Raw genomic sequence first — 18,925 nt, 5'->3', positions numbered from 1 at the left:
AAAACCTTTCCACCTAATTACTGTTTCATGCTAAAATTGTTTTTCTTACTTTTATATTTCAAAGTTCCTGAAATAGTCATCACAAACAATTATGCTGAAAGAAAAATAATTATTTCTCTTTAAAATGGTATATTAGGGAATTTCTGAAAATTCTCTAATTTTTTAAATTTTACTGGATTTTAAATGCTCTAAATTTTTTTTTCGGTCCTTTTTGTCTTTTAAATACAAAGTCTTAGCTGTCCCAGTGCCCAAAGTCTTCCCTTCCACTAAGGTCCAGTAGAGTCTGAATCTTCAATCAGAACCTCTGTGGTAGCAGCGAGTATATCCGAGTTCATGACCAGTCCTTCAGCACCTCCACTGCTGCCACTTCGCACAAAGATCTTCCCATCATCCATCAGGCTCACCTGTTCCTTTCCACTACAGTATAACTGTGACAGCCCTTCAGCTAGCTTCTAGCAGGAGGTGCTCTCCAGAGATGGAGTTTCCCAAGGGCTCAGGAAGAAGAGGAAGACCCTGATCATCTGCAGGTTGTGTCAGGGACTCTGGATTAGTGTCCAAGATATCTGTGCTGGTGATGAGGGCGCCTGCATTGGCAGCCAGAGCTTCAGCAATCAGCACCTCAGGGTGGGTTTTTGCTTTGTGAGCCACTATGCTGTCCTTCTCATTTTTTTTTTGCCACAGATATTGCAAGAAAACTGGTAGAAGGACCCTGCATCATGATTCTTCGTGTGCCAATTAAGGGATGCCTTTTGCCGACAAGTAAATCCACAGATCTCGCATTGTAATGGCTCCTCGCCAGTGTGAATCATCCGGTGCACTGCCAGATTGTGGGAACTCTTGAAGGCCCGAGCACAGTATTCACAGATACAATCTCTTTGATCTGTATGATGTTTGGCATGTCACAGAAGTTGCTTCTGGAGGCTGAAAAGTGGCCCACAGGAGGCATGGGGACATAAGTGTTCCTTCTTCAGCAAACACTGTTATTTAATGTGGTGCTGAAAATAGCTAGGGTGAGCAAGAAGGCCCAAAATTCCACCCTAAGATCATGCTAATCACCTCCATTTTTAAATGTGCAGAAGCCTGCAGCTTAATTATTATTATTTTTTAACATCTTTATTAGAGTATAGTTGCTTTAAAATGGCGTGTCAGTTTCTGCTTTGTAACAAAGTGAATCAGTTATACATATACATATGTCCCCATATCTCTTCCCTCTTGCAACTCCTTCCCTCAAACCCTCCCTATCCCACCCCTCTAGGTGGTCACATAACACTGAGCTGATCTCCCTGTGCTATGCGGCTGTTTCCCACTAGCTATCTATTTTACGTTTGGTACTGTATATATGTCCATGCCACTCTCTCACAGCTTTACTACAAATAACTCAATTTGTACAAATAATTACAAATAACTCAATTTCGTTTCTTTTTATGGCTGAGTAATATTCCATTATATATATGTGCCACATCTTCTTTATCCATTCATCTGTTGATGGACACTTAGGCTGCTTCCATGTCCTGGCTATTATAAATAGAGCTGCAATGAACATTGTGGTACCTGACTCTTTTAGAATTATGGTTTTCTCAGGGAATATGCCCAGTAGTTGGATTGCTGGGTCATATGGTAGTTCCATTTTTAGTTTTTTAAGGAGCCTCCATACTGTTCTCCATAGTGACTGAATCAACTTACATTCCTACTAACAGTGCAAGACGGTTCCCTTTTCTCCACACCCTCTCCAGCATTTATTGTTTCTAGGTTTTTTGATGATGGCCATTCTGACAGGTGGGAGATGATATCTCATTGTAGTTTGGATTTGCATTTCTCTAATGATTAATTATGTTGAGCATTCTTTCATGTGTGTTTTGGCAATCTGTATATCTTCTTTGGAGAAATGTCTATTTAGGTCTTCTGCCCATTTTTGGATTGGGTTGTTTGTTTTTTTGTTATTGAGCTGCATGAGCTGCTTGTAAATTTTGGAGATTAATCCTTTGTCAGTTGCTTCATTTGCAAATATTTTCTCCCATTCTGAGGGTGGTCTTTTCATCTTGTTTATGGTTTCCTTTGCTCTGCAAAAGCTTTTAAGTTTCATTAGGTCCCATTTGTTTATTTTTATTTCCATTTCCCTAGGAGGTGGGTCGAAAAGGATCTTGCTGTGATTTATGTCATAGAATGTACTGCCTATGTTTTCCTCTAAGAGTTTGATGGTGTCTGGCCTTACATTTAAGTCTTTAATCCATTTTGAGTTTATTTTTGTGTACGGTGTTAAGGAGTGTTCTAATTTCACTCTTACAGGTAGCTGCCCAGTTATCCCAGCACCACTTATTGAAGCGGCTGTCTTTTCTCCACGGCATATTGTTGCCTCCTTTATCAAAGATAAGGTGACCATATGTGTGTGGGTTTATCTCTAGGCTTTGTATCCTGTTCCATTGATCTCTCTTTCTGTTTTTGTGCCAGTACCATACTGTCTTGATTACTGTAGCTTTGTAGTATAGTCTGAAGTCAGGGAGCCTGATTCCTCCAGCTCCATTTTTCTTTCCCAAGATTGCTTTGGTATTCGGGGTCTTTTGTGTTTCCATACAAATTGTGAAATTTTTTGTTCTAGTTCTGTGAAAAATGCCAGTGGTAGTTTGATAGGGATTGTGTTGAATATGTAGATTGGTTTGGGTAGTAGAGTCATTTTCACAATGTTGATTCTTCCAATCCAAGAACATGGTATATCACTCCATCTATTTGTATCATCTTTCATTTCTTCCATCAGTGTCTTATAATTTTCTGCATACAGGTCTTTTGTCTCCTTAGATAGGTTTATTCCTAGATATTTTATTCTTTTTGTTGCAATGGTAAATGGGAGTGTTTTCTTAATTTCACTTTCAGATTTTTCATCATTAGTGTATAGGAATGCTAGAGATTTCTGTGCATTAATTTTGTATCCTGCTACTTTACCAAATTCTTTGATTAGTTCTAGTAGTTTTCTGGTAGCATCTTTAGAATTCTCTATGTATAGTATCATGTCATCTGCAAACAGTGACAGCTTTATTTCTTCTTTTCTGATTTGGATTCCCTTTATTTCTTTTTCTTCTCTGATTGCTGTGGCTAAAACTTCAAAAACTATGTTGAATCATAGTGGTTAGAGTGGGCAATCTTGTCTTTTTCCTGATCTTAGTGGAAATGGTTTCAGTTTTTCACCATAGAGGATATTGTTGGCTGTGGGTTTGTCATATATGGCCTTTATTATGTTGAGGAAAGTTCCCTCTATGCCTACTTTCTGGAGGGTTTTTATCATAAATGGGTTTTGAATTTTTTGGAAGCTTTCTCTGCATCTATTGAGTTGGTCATATGGTTTTTCTCCTTCAATTTGTTAATATGATGTATCACGTTGTTCAATTTGTGTATATCGAAGAATTCTTGCATTCCTGGGATAAACCCCACTTGATCATAGTGTATGATCCTTTTAATGTGCTGTTGGATTCTGTTTGCTAGTATTTTGTTTAGGATTTTTGCATCCATGTTCATCAGTGGTATTGGCCTGTAGTTTTCTTTCTTTTTGACATCTTTGTCTGGTTTTGGTATCAGGGTGATGGTGGCCTCGTAAATGAGTTTGGGAGTGTTTCTTCCTCTGCTATATTTTGCAAGAGTTTGAGAAGGATAGGTATGGGCTCTTTTCTAAATGTTTGATAGAATTTGCCTGTGAAGCCATCTGGTCCTGTGCTTTTTGTTGTTGGAAGATGTTTAATCACAGTTTCAATTTCAGTGCTTGTGATTGGTCTGTTCATATTTTCTATTTCTTCCTGGTTCAGTTTCGGAAGGTTGTGCATTTCTAAGAATTTGTCCATTTCTTCCAGGTTGTCCATTTTATTGGCATATAGTTGCTTGTAGTAATCTCTCATGATCCTTTGTATTTCTGCAGTGTCAGTTGTTACTTCTCCTTTTTCATTTCTAATTCTATTGATTTGAGTCTTCTTCCTTTTTTTCTTAATGAATCTGTCTCATGGTTTATCAATTTTGTTTATCTTGTCAAAGAACCAGCTTTTAGTTTTATTGACCTCCTGTAGCTTAATTATGCCTGCGAAGATTACTGCACCTTTTTCCAATCACCTTTCCCCACCCTCCCCAAGCTCCCCATACCTCAGAACGCCCTGCTTCTTTATTCTTTATCCTGAAAACCTCCCAAGGTTCTCACGCTCGAGGTGGAGGTTCGGAGAATTGTTCTCCCTTATCGTTTGGTTGCCCTGGAAATAAATAATCTGCTGCACACCTCAGCTTCTCAGCGGTTTGGCTTGATGTGTGTCAGGTCTTCTAATGTATACGACTTGAAGAACAAGTTTATGGCTAAACTGGAGTTTGAAAACTTAGACCAATGTGGGGCATTGGTCTTCTGCCCTTGGACTCAGACTCATATTGGAACTTACACCATTGGCATCTGCTCTAGACTTAGACTGGAAAAGCCATCTGTTCTTCTGGGTCTTCACCTTGCAAACTGCATATCTTGGGACATCTCAGTTTCTCAGCCTCCATAACCACTTGAGCCAATTCCTTACATTAAAAAAAAAATGTATATTAAAAAAAAAAGTTTCCTGAGTGATCCCTTTTCCTTCTGTAAGCAGATAGTAAATCAGTATTCAAAATTTTTCCTGGGGCTGTTTTTCTTTACTAAATAGTAAACTTTAGGTAACTAAAGTTTGTGTCTTCAAAAAAAGTGTGCTTCCTAAGGTAACATATACTCTTTTGGAAAAGTTTTTAACAATGCAGCATTACTAATTTTAATTACCTGCAGTCTATACTTTAAGAATGTAATTTCTTGAGGTATATATGTCTTATTTTGCTGTTATGTAATCCATCTGGGTAGTTGGTAGTCTGATTTAAAGTCAACGAATTGATCTTATTTCCTACGTGCAGAATTAAGAGACAGAGATCACTGGGGAAATCTTTTGTATTAGGAAGGGTTTTTCCTTGAGTTTGTTTCTAACCTACAGCTTAATTTTCCACTCCAAACACAATCATGCTTTTAATCATGGTTTTGCCAGTCTCCTACTAGAAAAATTATATATACATATATCTGAGTATATATATAATATATTTAAACTAGTAAATGTATTTTTTTAAAAATCTATTTTTTACATAATAAAAAGCATGCTTCTGAGTTGTTTCCTATGATGATCTATACTATGGTTGAGTTTGATCATTTTACAGAGTTAACTTTGGGGTGAATAGTCATTTTTTTCCCTAGTATCAGAACATAAAATGTAAAGGGATTGCCATGTCAGAAATTTTTAGGAAAGCACATGGTACAAGAGGTATAGGCCTTGGGTGAATGAGTGAATATCAAGATAAATGAGCATAATATATTTGCTGTTAAAAAATAAGTAAAAGTCCAAACATAATCCCATGTAATTCTATGTGTTCTTCTCATTTTGCGAGTATCAATATCTGAAAACATAATATGAAACAAAAATTAAATGTTTGTTATATTACATTGTCATTATGTATATGTATGTGTGTGTGTGTGGTGGGGAGAGGGAGAGGGAGAGAGAGAGAGAAAGAGGCTATAATATGATATCATACGAGTGTCATAACCTAAGTTTCAAGGTCTGCTTAGTAGAGGTCTAGAAAAGTCTGAAGTAAAAGGAATAACAGAACAGGACAAATACTGGGACAGCAGGGAGCAATTCTTTCAGACAAGCAAAGTATATACCAAACTGTGATGGTCAAAATAATTATGGGTTCACTGATCTCAGGAAACAAAAGAATGTAGAAATGGGGATTTGGGATAGTAGCAAGGCTGAAATACATGTAAATATGTGATCTTACTAGGAAATTGCTTTCAATACAAAAAAAGGAGTCTGATATTGAGTCCTTCTACCACGAACATGGTGACAGGCTCGAGGCAAAATGATTAGATCCCTTAACAGACATGTTATTGCTGGATGTGAGGAAAGGCAAAAGCAAGAATACTGGTCCAAATCAGGTCTTTATCTGATAGATAAAACTATTCTCATAGTGTTAGGGCTTGTGTGTGAGTGTGGGTGTGCATGTGTGCACATATTTGTAAAGATGAGATTCTTTATGTATGTTAATACAAGTCATTTTCAACACTCTTCCATCAATAAAAGCTTCTGTGATGTATATAGGAAAGGCATAAACACTTAAAAGAGAAAATCCCTGAGCAGCTGTCTATAGGAGTGAAGCTGAGTGAGCTGACCTGACTTATCTGAAAAAATAACACTGTCAAATATTTCTGCCTTTTTTTTTAAAAAAAAGATATGTCCTCATTCTCAGGAAAGTCTTTGCCTTTTTCTTACTAAGGACTTTAGGGTATCAACCATGATTAAATAAACAAAACACTCCAGTAGTTTTCCTGGGGCTCATCAAAAAATGACAAGCCTACATTACCAATATTCCTGATTTAAAAGTATTGTTTTGTTAGAGTGACTTTTTCAAAGTGAAGAAGAATTTACAAATTCTTCTTTTAACAACAAATTAACTGAAAAAATATGTTGAATACAGTAAAATCAATATTGGAATATTCTCATAATTAAATGATTTAAACTCAGAATTGATATCTATGACCCAAAATTGCTTAGAACAGGGTAAAATAAGCAGAGGCAATCTGTTAATGTAGTGCTTATCTTGTGGTAAACATACATATTATCTAATTATTTTCAACAAAGTGTTGTGAGGCAGGCATTGTTTTTATTCTCATTTTACAGAGGAAAAAACATCTGGCCCTTAGATGGGTGGGATGGGGGTGAAGGAGGTCCAAGAGGGAAGGGATATATGTATATACACATAGCTGATTCACTTCACTGTACAGCAGGAACTAACAAAACATTGTAAAGCAAATATATCCTGATTAAAAAAAATAGAAGTATTAAGCAAGAAACTCTGAAAAGTAAGATATATATTCCAGATTTTGATGCAAATATGTTCTATATAAACAGAAAGGATGTTCTGTCTAACAAACATTTATCAACAATATTATGTGCTTGGAAGATTTTAGATGAAACAGATTTGATATCTTTTTTGATAGAGCCTATGGTCTAATGGCTTGCTTCAATTTCAGTGAAAACAGAATTCAATATATAAGGACTACAGTAGAGAGAACATGTACTTAATTTTATCTCATGGAAATGGAATGTACTTTGGAGGATGGGGATCCTACATTTGATTTTAGAATAATGAGTAGAAATAACCAGTTGAAAATGTTTAACAGCATAAAATCTGAAACCAGACTCTCTAGATTTATATTCCAGCTCCCAGTTCACTAGCTAAGTATGTTAATTAGGATAAATGTGCCTCAGTTCCCTTACATATAAAATGAGATAATAATAGTACATAGATCTTCTGTTAGATTTAAGTGCATTTATATATGCATATTGCTTACAACAGGGCTTGTTTTAGAGAAAAACTATGGAAGTGATTACTATTATTATTATCACTATCACTATTATTACTCCAGACATGACATGCACTAAACACACAGTGTACACACACCCGTAGACATTTAAGTGAAGTCAAGGAGGCAAAAAACAGCATGGTATGTTTATGGAGCCACAAGAAATTTGGTGAATGAGGCATGAAGTAGTAAGAGGGGTTAAGGAGAGGGAGCATAGGGCCAAATCATAGAATGACTTAAATGTTATATTAAAAGACTTCAACTTCGTAATAGGGAACAATTGACCGATCTCAAGCTCTGACATTGGCAGATGTGTTTTTATGTACCACTCCGGGGGGAAACAATTGATTTGAGTGCAGCAGAAGCAGGGGTACCTAGGGGGCTACTGTAATGGTTGAGATGAGAAGTGATGAGGACTTAAATTGATACAATAATATTAGATATGAATAAAAAGGGGCAAGCACATTTTAGAATCATAAACAGAAGTGTTTGAGTGATTTGATGAGGGTAAAGAAGAGAATTGAAAATTCCTTTAAGATTTTGGTAACACTGAAGTCAATCATGTTAAAAAAAAAAATACAAAGGGTACAAAATAAGCAAATTCAGTTTAACACATCATGCATGGGCAGGCTTGAGATGCCTGCCTGGCAAGAATGAGGATGCCCAGTATAAAGTAATATACACTACCCTGGAGCTATATTTGTTTTTAACCATCCATAGGACTCTAGATATTTGTTTCATAGTTTCTTAAATTTATAAATGTAGAATATGGCCTGCCACAAGAGAAATTTCTCAGGCAGTACAAGTTCTATTGTAATTTTTTTTGTTATTGTCAGTGTGATTGTTGTCAAACTCTATATTATGAAAACTCTTGATTTTTAATGAAAATAAATTGAAAATATGAAAATGCTGCTTCAGAATAAACATTTTTGTTAGATGTTTCAGTGAACTTTTAGGAAATGTGTGTTTACTCACTTTGGGGACAGATGAAACACAGAAACAAAGAAATTATCTGAGCTTGCTCCTAGAAGAATTCTTTCTCCAACTGAAAATTCCTCTAACTCCCCATTGCAATTTAGTAAAATATACATCCACCTCTTCTGGTACTAAGCATTTTTTAATCTTTTTAAATTTTTTCCACTACTAATCAAAATGGAAACTTTAGGTCTTACACTTTGGTTACTAATTACCTGCTACACTTTATATTATGTGACCATTTTATGATTCAAATTGAATTCAAATAATGAATATAAAATGAGTAGGGCCAGCTTTTCTACAATAGCTCTTTGTATTTTTATTGCCTTTATGTTATTTTTTCTCCTTTGCAATCAAATTTCACTTACAGAATTGGCAAGAGCTAAAAGCTCTGTACTGTGTTCTTTTGACCTTTTATTTATTAAAATGCTTTGGGTACAGATTAATTTACTTTGCAAATATTTATTGTTGTTTCACCTGACTTGAAAAGGGAGCTGTAGGCACTTTGATAAATGAATTGAGAGGTTGTCTGGCTTCTCCATACCTTCTGGAATTACTTTTATCCCTTACTGAAATGATATCTTGCAATTTTCTGCTAGTGTGTCCCTAGGGAAACCGCAGCTGATATTTCTATGAATTCTATTGCTGCAGCAATAGCTCTATTTTCCTTTGCCCTCTGTTAGTGGAGATACATTGTTATAAAAAAAATGTAACCCTCTGAAGCACTGGGTTTTTGTATGTCAAGCCTTTTAGTTATGCATTACAGATAGAAATAAATGAGGTTGAGTTGTAAATAGTCAGGAGAATGGGTCTTTAATCAGTGGGATGTTGTCACAGGATAATTCTTGGTATGCATTATGGTTCTAGCAACTTCTTGTCAGACACTCCATTTATCATAGCACTTCCTTAGTTGTGTATGACTCTGACAGTTACCTGGTCCTGTTTTTCTGTAAAGATGCTGGTCTTAGATATAAAGCTCTCTCTTTTATCAGTATAAAAATTAAACATTTAGTTCAGCTTCAAATTGTACTTGAAAAAAATACAAATGCAATGGATTCCACATGTCACTGTTAAGTCAGGTGAAAAAATAATAGGTGGACTCTTCTATGGGATAACACAGAACCAAGTTAAAAGTGAAATTTCTAGTTGACTGGGTAAAGTCATGAATTTTTCTCACAAACCCACCCAATCCACTGGTTGCCTTCAATATCAAGGGAGGCTTTGTCCAACAACTTCCTGCTTCTTTCCATTAGAAATTCTATGGCATTATTTTATTCATTTATTCAACAGATTTGTATTGAAGCCCCACAAATCATTAGATACTGTTCTAAGCTATGAAGATCAGCAGTGAATGTGAACATAGAAAGTCACTGCCCTCATGGGGATTACCCTTTAATGGAACAAAAGACAATGATGAACAATGAATTAAATGCATGAGTGCTAAGAAGGAAATAAATAAATCAGCCTAAGTGGGCAGAAAGTGACTGAAAAGTTTTATTTTAAACATACTAGTCAGGAAATGTCTCTCTGACTGGGTGACATTTTGGGCAGAAACATAATGAAGTAAGGGAACAAGCCCTATAAGATATCTGGGAGAAGAATAGTCCATGCAGAGGTAAAAACAATGGCAAAGGCTTGAAGGCAGAATTTCAGGAATAGTTGGTGTGTTCCAGAAATAGCAAGAAGCACAAATGGCTGTAGTTAATGAAGCTAGGAGGAGAGACTAAGTCAGAAAAGGAGAAAAAAGCATGCAATGCTTGAAGGCCAAGAGGAAGACTCTGGCTTTCACTGAAGGAAGTTGGAATCTATTGGCTTTCAGCAAAGTGACGTGATAAGACTTTAGTTTTTAAAAGATCACTCTAGCTACTGTAACAAGTAGTGAGACCACATGTTTTGATTTTTACCTGGAGTATTGCCAGGCACAGCAAAATACCAACATATCACCAGGTCCACCATGCTGAGGCTGATGGATTTTTTTTTTTCATTTATTTTGTCCATTAGAATTTTAATTTTCAGAGTTAGGTTTTTAGTTTAAGATCTTAAACGGGAGTGATTACATGAGAGACATTAATTAGATCTTCATGGACTAAAATATCTGTGTATTTACATAGCAGATCATTTCTCAGGTCGGGATGCCTACCTTTCTTGGTCTGGGGTATCGGAGACCCTTGGTAAATCTACAACATGGTTCCATAGCCTCTCGACAATCACATGTATTACACTTCCCTTTAGTTCATTGATTATATTAAAACTGTTATTTTTGATTCTTATATGTAAACAATTGGTACAATAAAATCAATGAACACCAGAGGGGGAGAACAGAAAATATTTGAAAAGTCCCTTAAAATTTTTCTATAATTCTAAGTCATCTTTATGTGTTATATTCCTTAAAAATAACAGAAGAAAACAGAGTCCAAAATGAGTTTAAAAGTTTATGCACATGTTACTATGGCTCAGAATCTCTGTCCCTGAGATAGATCATAGAAAAGGATCAAAGTCACAGCCCCTCCTTCCCAACTCAAACAGCACCATTTCCCCTCAGCTGAAATGAACAGTAAATATTTCCACAATGGCTTGGTTCTGAGCTGTTGGCAAAACCTCAAGGTGTCATCTAATTATCTAGTAAAACAGGCCAGCTCCTGAGTGTCAGAGACTTTGAACTATCAAGGAAAACCACCTTCAAAACAATGTGAAAATTGTTACGGGAGAAACTGCTAGGTTTTACACAATATATGTCTCCCCATTTTTCTGTAGAGAATAGAAATTGTAGCTTGGCACAAGGAGCTGACTAGAAGACTACATTGTTCGGCCTTCCTTGCAACTAAGTGTGGTCACATTAAGTGTTGACCCAGGAATATGAGAAGTACGGATGAGTAGAAATTTCAGGTCTTATTCCTAAGAGAAGATTTCCACCATCATTTCCCTTCCTCCTGCATCTTTCTAATAAGAGTACAAGTATGGCAACAAGTAACCTTGGACCTTGTACGTGAGGGTTATGTCACAGAGATGGCAGAACCACAAAATACATGGGCCTGTGTCTATGACACCATGATGCTGATCCATTATCTTGGATCAATTACTCTCCCATCATTACTTTTGAGAAAAATTAACTTGCTTCTTATTTGAGTCACCTTTACTTTGGGTCTTTGTTATAGCACCATATGTGTAATCTCTTAAAAATAAAAATTAGTGGGGTTTCTAATAAATACATCCATCCTTTCAATAAAAACACGACCACCATAGACAAGCCAACTCTATGTCTCTGAAGCTGAGAACACTATTCTAACTTTAAAATCCAGATTAAGAAAACTTTACTACCTTCTTATTTATATAAGATCACCTTCACAAGGTGAAAGGCCTTTTCTGTTTTCTAAGGTGTAGCTACATTCTGTACTTTAAAAAAATTTTTAGATGAATATACTGCCATTATGTATAAACTGATTCCAACAAATCATATATTTTTCCTCACTGAGCTGTATTTAGAACTTGTAATTGTGTCAGAGACCTGACTTTGGTTTGATACAAAAGTGTTTCTAAAAAGTTTGTCTGGGGGCTTCCCTGGTCGCGCAGTGGTTGAGAATCTGCCTGCTAATGAAGGGGACACGGGTTCGAGTCCTGGTCTGGGAGGATCCCACATGCCATGGAGCAACTAGGCCCATGAGCCACAACTACTGAGCCTGCGCGTCTGGAGACTGTGCTCTGCAACAAGAGAGGCTGCGATAGTGAGAGGTCTTTGCACCACGATGAAGAGTGGCCCCCACTTGCCACAACTAGAGAAAGCCCTGGCACAGAAATGATGACCCAACATAGCAAAAATAAATTAATTAATTAAAAAAAAAAAGTTTGTCTGATCAAAAGTCTTTGATCAAGGAAGAGTTTATTTTTGCTGTTTTTTTCTCCCCCTTTAATCTTTTAAGTATGGTTCTAAGTTTTAGCAGGGTTGAAAGAACTTAAAAAATATTTTTAGAGATTAGTTCAAGATGGCAGAGTAGAAGGACCCACTCCCTCTTGCAAGAGTAGTGCGCTCACTCCCTCTTGACAGAGCACCAGAATCACAACTAACTGCTGAACAATCAACAACAGGAAGACACTGCAACTCACCAAATAAAATACTTCACATTCAAAGACAAAGGAGAAGCCGCAATGAGATGGTAGGAGGGGCACAATCACAATAAAATCAAATTCCATAACCGCTGGATGGGCGACTCACAAACTGGAGAACACTTATACCACGGAAGTCCACCCACTGGACTGAAGGTTCTGAGCCCCTTATCAGGCTTCCCAACCTGGGGGTCTGGCAATGGGAGGAGGAATTCCCAGAGAATCAGACTTTGAAGCCTGGCAGGATTTGATTGCAGAACTTTGACAGGACTGGGGAAAACAGAGACTCCACTCTTGGAGGGCACACAGAAAATAGTGTGCACATCGGGACCTAAGGGGAAGGAGCAGTGATGCCATAGAGACTGAACCAGACCTACCTGCTAGTGCTGGAGGGTCTCCTGCAGAGGCAGGGTTGGGAGGTGGCTGTGGCTCATTGTGGGGACAAGGGCACTGGCAGCAGAAGTTCTGGGAAGTACTCCTTGGCATGAGTCATCTGGTCCGCCATTAGCCCCACCAAAGAGCCTGTAGCCTCCAGTGCTGGGTCACATTCAGCTAAACAACAGACAGGGAGGGAACTCAACCCTACCCATCAGCAAACAAGTGGATTAAAGTTTTACTAAGCTCTTCCCAACAGAGCAACGCCCAGCTCTACACACCACCAGTCCCTCCCATCAGAAAGTTTGCACAAGCCTCTTAGATAGCTTCATCTACCAGAAAGCAGACAGCAGAAGCAAGAAGAACTACAATCCTGCAGCCTGTGGAACGAAAACCACAGTCACAGAAAGATAGACAAAATGAAAAGGCAGAGGACTATGTACCAGATGAAGGAACAAGATAAAACCCCAGAAAAACAACTAAATGAAGTGGAGAAAGGCAACTTCACTCCACTATTCAAAAGAATTCAGAAGAATGATAGTGAAGATGATCCAGGACCTCAGAAAAGAATGGAGGCAAAGATTGAGAAGTTACAAGAAATGTTTAACAAAGACCTAGAAGAATTAAAGGACAAACAAACAGTGATGAATAATACAATAACTGAAATGAAAAATGCACTAGAAGGAATCAATAGCAGAATAACTGAGGCAGAAAAGCGGACAAGTGACCTGGAAGACAGAATGGTGCAAATCACTGCCGTGAAACAGAATAAAGAAAAAAGAATGAAAAGAAATGAAGACAGACTAAGAGACCTCTGGGACAATATGAAATACACCAACATTTACATTATAGGGGTCCTAGAAGGAGAAGAGAGACAGAAAGGACCTGAGAAAATATTTGAAGAGATTATAGTTGAAAACTTCCCTAATATGGGAAAGGAAATAGCCACCCAAGTCCAGGAAGCACAGAGACTCCTAGGCAGGATAAACCCAAGGAGAAACATGCCAAGACATACGGTAATCAAATTGACAAAAATTAAAGACAAAGAAAAATTATTAAAAGCAGCAAGGGAAAAATGACAACATACAATAAAACTCCCATAAGGTTAACAGCTGATTTCTCAGCAGAAACTCTACAAGCCAGAAGGGAGTGGCATGATTTATGTTAAGTGATGAAAGGGATGAACCTACAACCAAGATCACTCTACATGGCAAGGATCTCATTCAGATTTGACAGAGAAATTAAAACTTTACAGACAAGCAAAAGCTAAGAGAATTCAGCACCACCAAACCAGCTCTACAACAAATGCTAAAGGAAATTCTCTAAGTGGGAAACACAGAGTAGAAAAGGACCTACAAAACAAACCCAAAACAATTAAGAAAATGGTAATAGGAACATACAGATTGATAATTACCTTAAATGTGAATGGATTAAATGCACCAACCAAAAGACACAGGTTCGCTGAATGAATACAAAAACAAGACCTGAATATATGCTGTCTAAAAGAGACACACTTCAGACCTAGGAACACATACACTGAAAGAGAGGGAATGGAAAAAGATATTCCATGCAAAAGGAAATCAAAGAAAGATGGAGTAGCAATGCTCATATCAGAAAAAATAGACTTTAAAATAAAGACTGTTACAAGAGACAAAGAAGGACACTACATAATGATCAAGGGATCAATCCAAGAAGAAGATATAATAATTATAAATATATATGCACCCAACATAGGAGCACCTCAATACGTAAGGCAAATGCTAACAACTATAAAAGAGGAAATCAACAGTAACACAATCTTAGTGGGGGACTTTAACACCTCACTTACAACAAAGGACAGATCAAGCAGACAGAAAATTAATAAGGAAACACAAGCTTTAAATGATACAATAGACAAGATAGTTTTTTTTTTTTTTTTTTTGTGTGTGTGTGTGTGTGTGTTTTTTTTTTTTTTTTTGCGGTACACGGGCCTCTCACTGTTGTGGCCTCTCCCATTTCGGAACACAGGCTCCAGACGCGCAGGCTCAGCAGCCATGGCTCACGGACCCAGCCGCTCCGCGGCATGTGGGATCTTCCCGGATCGGGGCACGAACCCGTGTCCCCTGCATCGGCAGGCGGACTCTCAGCCACTGCGCCACCAGGGAAGCCCGACAAGATAGTTTTAATTGATATTTATTGGACTTTCCATCCAAAAACAGCAGATTACACTTTCTTCTCAAGTGTACACAGAATATTCTCCAGGATACATCACATCTTGAGTCACAAATCAAGCCTTGGTAAATTTAAGAAAATTGAGGTCATATCAAGCATCTTTTCTGACCACAATGCTATGAGACTAGAAATAAATTACAGGGGAAAAAAAAGTAAAAAACACAGACACATGGAGGCTAAACAATATGTTACTAAATAACCAATAGATCACTGATGAAATCAAACAGGAAATCAAAAAATTCCTAGAGACAAATGACAACAAAAACACAGCGATCCAAAACCAATGGGATTCAGCAAAAGCAGTTCTAAGAGGGAAGTTTATAGCAATATGATCCTACCTCAAGAAACAAGAAAAATCTCAAATAAACAATCTAACCTTACATGTAAAGGAACTAGAGAAAGAAGAACAAACAAAACCCAAAGTTAGTAGAAGCAAAGAAATCATAAAGATCAGAGCAGAAATAAATGAAGTAGAAACAAAGAAAACAATATCAAAAATCAATAAAACTAGAATCTTTAGCCAGACTCATCAAGAAAAAGAGGGAGAGGACTCAAATCAATAAAATCAGAAATGAAAAAGGAGAAGTTTAAATGGACACGGCAGAAATAGAAAGACTCATAAGAGATTACTACAAGCAACTCTATGCCAATAAAATGAACAGCTTGGAATAAATGGACAAATTCTTACAAAGGTACAACCTTCCAAGACTAAACCAGGAAGAAACAGAAAATATGAACAGACTAATCACAAGTAATGAAATTGAAACTGTGATTAAAAATCTTCCAAAAAACAAAAGTCCAGGACCAGATGGCTTCACAGGTGAATCCTATCAGTCATTTAGAGAAGAGTTAACACCCATCCTTCTCAAACTCTTCCAAAAATTGCAGAGGAAGGAACACTCTCAAACTCATTCTACCAATCACCCTGATACCAAAATCAGAAAAAGATACTACAAAAAAAAGAAAATTAGAGACCACTATTGCCGATGAATATAGATACAAAAATCTGCAACAAATACTAGCAAACAGAATCCAACAACATATTAAAAGGATCATACACTATGATCAAGTGGCATTTATCCCAGTGATAAAAGGATTCTTCAATATATGCAAATCAATCACTGTGATATACCATATTAACAGATTGAAGAATAAAAAAAACATATGATCAACTCAGTAGAGGCAGGAGAATCTTCTGACAAAATTCAACACCCATTTATGATAAAAACTCTCCAGAAAGTGGGCACAGAGGGAACCTACCTCAACATACTAAAAGCCATATATGACAAACTCACAACAAATATCATTCTCAATAGTAAAAAACTGAAAACACTTCCTCTAAGATCAGGAATAAGACAAGGATGTCCACTCTGTCCATGATTATTCAACATAGATTTGGAAGTCTTAGCCACAGCAGTCAGAGAAGAAAAAGAAATAAAAGGAATACAAATTGCAAAAGAATAAGTAAATCTGTCACTGTTTGCAGATGACAGAATACTATACATAGATAATCCTAAAGGTGCCACCAGAATATTATTAGAGCTAATCAATGAATTTGGTAAATTTGAAGGTACAAAATTAATGCACAGAAATCTCTTGCATTCCTATACACTAGCAGTGAAAGATCAGAAAGGGAAATTAAGGAAACAATCCCATTCACCATTGCAACAAAAAAGAATAAAATACCTAGGAATAAACCTACAAGGAGGTAAAAGACCTGTACTCAGAAAAGTATAAGAAGACACTGATGAAAGAAATCAAAGATGATACAAACAGATGGAGAGATATACCATGTTCTTGGACTGGAAGAACCAAAGTTGTGAAAATGACTATACTACCCAGATCAATCTACAGATTCAGTGCCATCCCTATCAAATTACCAGTGGCATTTTTTATAGAACTAGAACAAAAAAAACTTAAAATTTTTATGGAGGTACAAAAGACCCTGAAGAGCCAAAGCAATCTTGAGGGCAAAAAAACAGAACTGGAGGAATAAGGCTCCCTGAATTCGGACTATACTACAAAGCTACAGTAATCAAGACAGTATGGTACTGTCACAAAAACAGAAATATAGATCAATGGAACAGGATAGAAAGCCCAGAGATAAACCCATGCACCTGTGGTGAACTAATATATGACAAAGGAGGCAAGTAGATACAATGGAGAAAAGACAGCCTCTTCAATAAGTGGTGCTGGGAAAACTGGACAGCTACGTGTAAAAGAATGAAATTAGAACTCTCCCTAACACCATACACAAAAATAAACTCAAAATGGATTAAAGACCTAAATATAAGACCAGACACCATAAAACTGTTAGAGGAAAACATAGGAAGAACACTCTGATATAAATCACAGCAAGATCTTTTTTTGACCCACCTCCTACAGCAATGGAAATAAAAACAAAAATAAACAAATGGGACCTAATGAAACTTAAAACCTTTTGTGCAGCAAAGGAAACTATAAACAATATGTAAAGACAACCCTCGGAATGGGAGAATATATTTGCAGACGAATCAATGGACAAAGGATTAATCTCCAACATATATAAACAGCTCATGCAGCTCAATATTAAAAAGACAAACAACCCAATCAAAAAATGGGCAGAAGACCTAAATAGACATTTCTCCAAAGACATACAGATAGCCAAGAGATACATGAAAAGCTGCTTAACATCACTAATTATTAGAGAAATGCAAATCAAAACTACAACAAGGTATCACTTCACACTGGTTAGAATGTGCATCATCAGAAAATCTACAAACAACAAATGCTGGAGAGGATATGGAGAAAATGGAACCCTTGTATGCTGTTGGTGGGAATGTAAATTGATACAGTCACTATGGGGAACAGTACGGAGTTTCCTTAACAAAGTAAAAACAGAATTACTATATGAACCAGCAATCCCACTGCTGGGCATATACCCAGAGAAAACCATAATTCAAAAAGACACATGCGCCCCAATGTTCATTGCAGCACTATTTACAATAGCCATGTCATGGAAGCAACCTACATGCCCAATGACAGACGAATGGATAAAGAAGATGTGGTACCTATAAACAATGGAATATTACTCAGCCATAAACAGGAATGAAATTGGGCCATTTTCAGAGATGTGGATGGATCTAGAGATTGTCACACAGAATGAAGTAATTCAGAAAGAGGAAAACAAGTATCGTATATTAACGCATACATGTGGAATCTAGAAAAATGGTACAGCTGAACCGGTTTGCAAGGCAGAATAGAGACACAGATGTAGAGAACAAATGCATGGACACCAAGGGGGGAAAGCAGGGTGGGGGTTGTGGGTTGAATTGGGAGATTGGGATTGACATATATACACTACTATGTATAAAATAGATAACTAATAATAAAAAAAAAGTGTTTTTAAACTTTCTAATGCTATTATTACAGTTTACTGGACATGATTCTACTCCCCTGTGGTTGTTGTCAGTGAAAATCTTATGTAGTGTGCCTCATTGGTTTCTATTTCATCTTCAGTTATTTGGACCTGTCAGCAATTTATAACCTCAAGTTTTCTTTGTTTTCTTAATCAACACCTCCAAACACAGACACAGACACACACACACACACACACACACTTATCTCACTCTGCTTTGTCTAGTATGTGTATGTGGGTATGCAATTGCAACTGTGAGTACCTGGAGAGTAGGTACTGTGTTTTGGTCTTATTTATTTATTTCCTGCATAGTTTCTACAGTACTTGACAGAGTAAATTCCAATAAATATTTATTAAATTTAATTAGAATGGGAAGAATTCACTAAAAAAAAAAAAATCACCAAACTATTGTGACTGAATTTTGAAGTGACGCTCAAGGAGATGAAATTCATTTATGTATCAAACTTCTCTCTTTTGGA

The 18,925-nt window shown here is 36.8% G+C and overlaps 1 pseudogene; it reads right to left on the bottom strand.

Moving 5' to 3' along the window:
- Positions 1-210: 210 nt before the first annotated feature.
- Positions 211-971, bottom strand: LOC101280295 (E3 ubiquitin-protein ligase ZFP91-like; annotated as a pseudogene).
- Positions 972-18,925: the final 17,954 nt, after the last annotated feature.

This window comes from Orcinus orca, chromosome 4 (genome assembly GCF_937001465.1).
Source record: "Orcinus orca chromosome 4, mOrcOrc1.1, whole genome shotgun sequence".
Classification (NCBI taxonomy): Eukaryota; Metazoa; Chordata; class Mammalia; order Artiodactyla; family Delphinidae; genus Orcinus; species Orcinus orca.
Note: the sequence above shows the minus strand (reverse complement) of the source record. Positions and strands in the feature narration are given on the sequence as shown.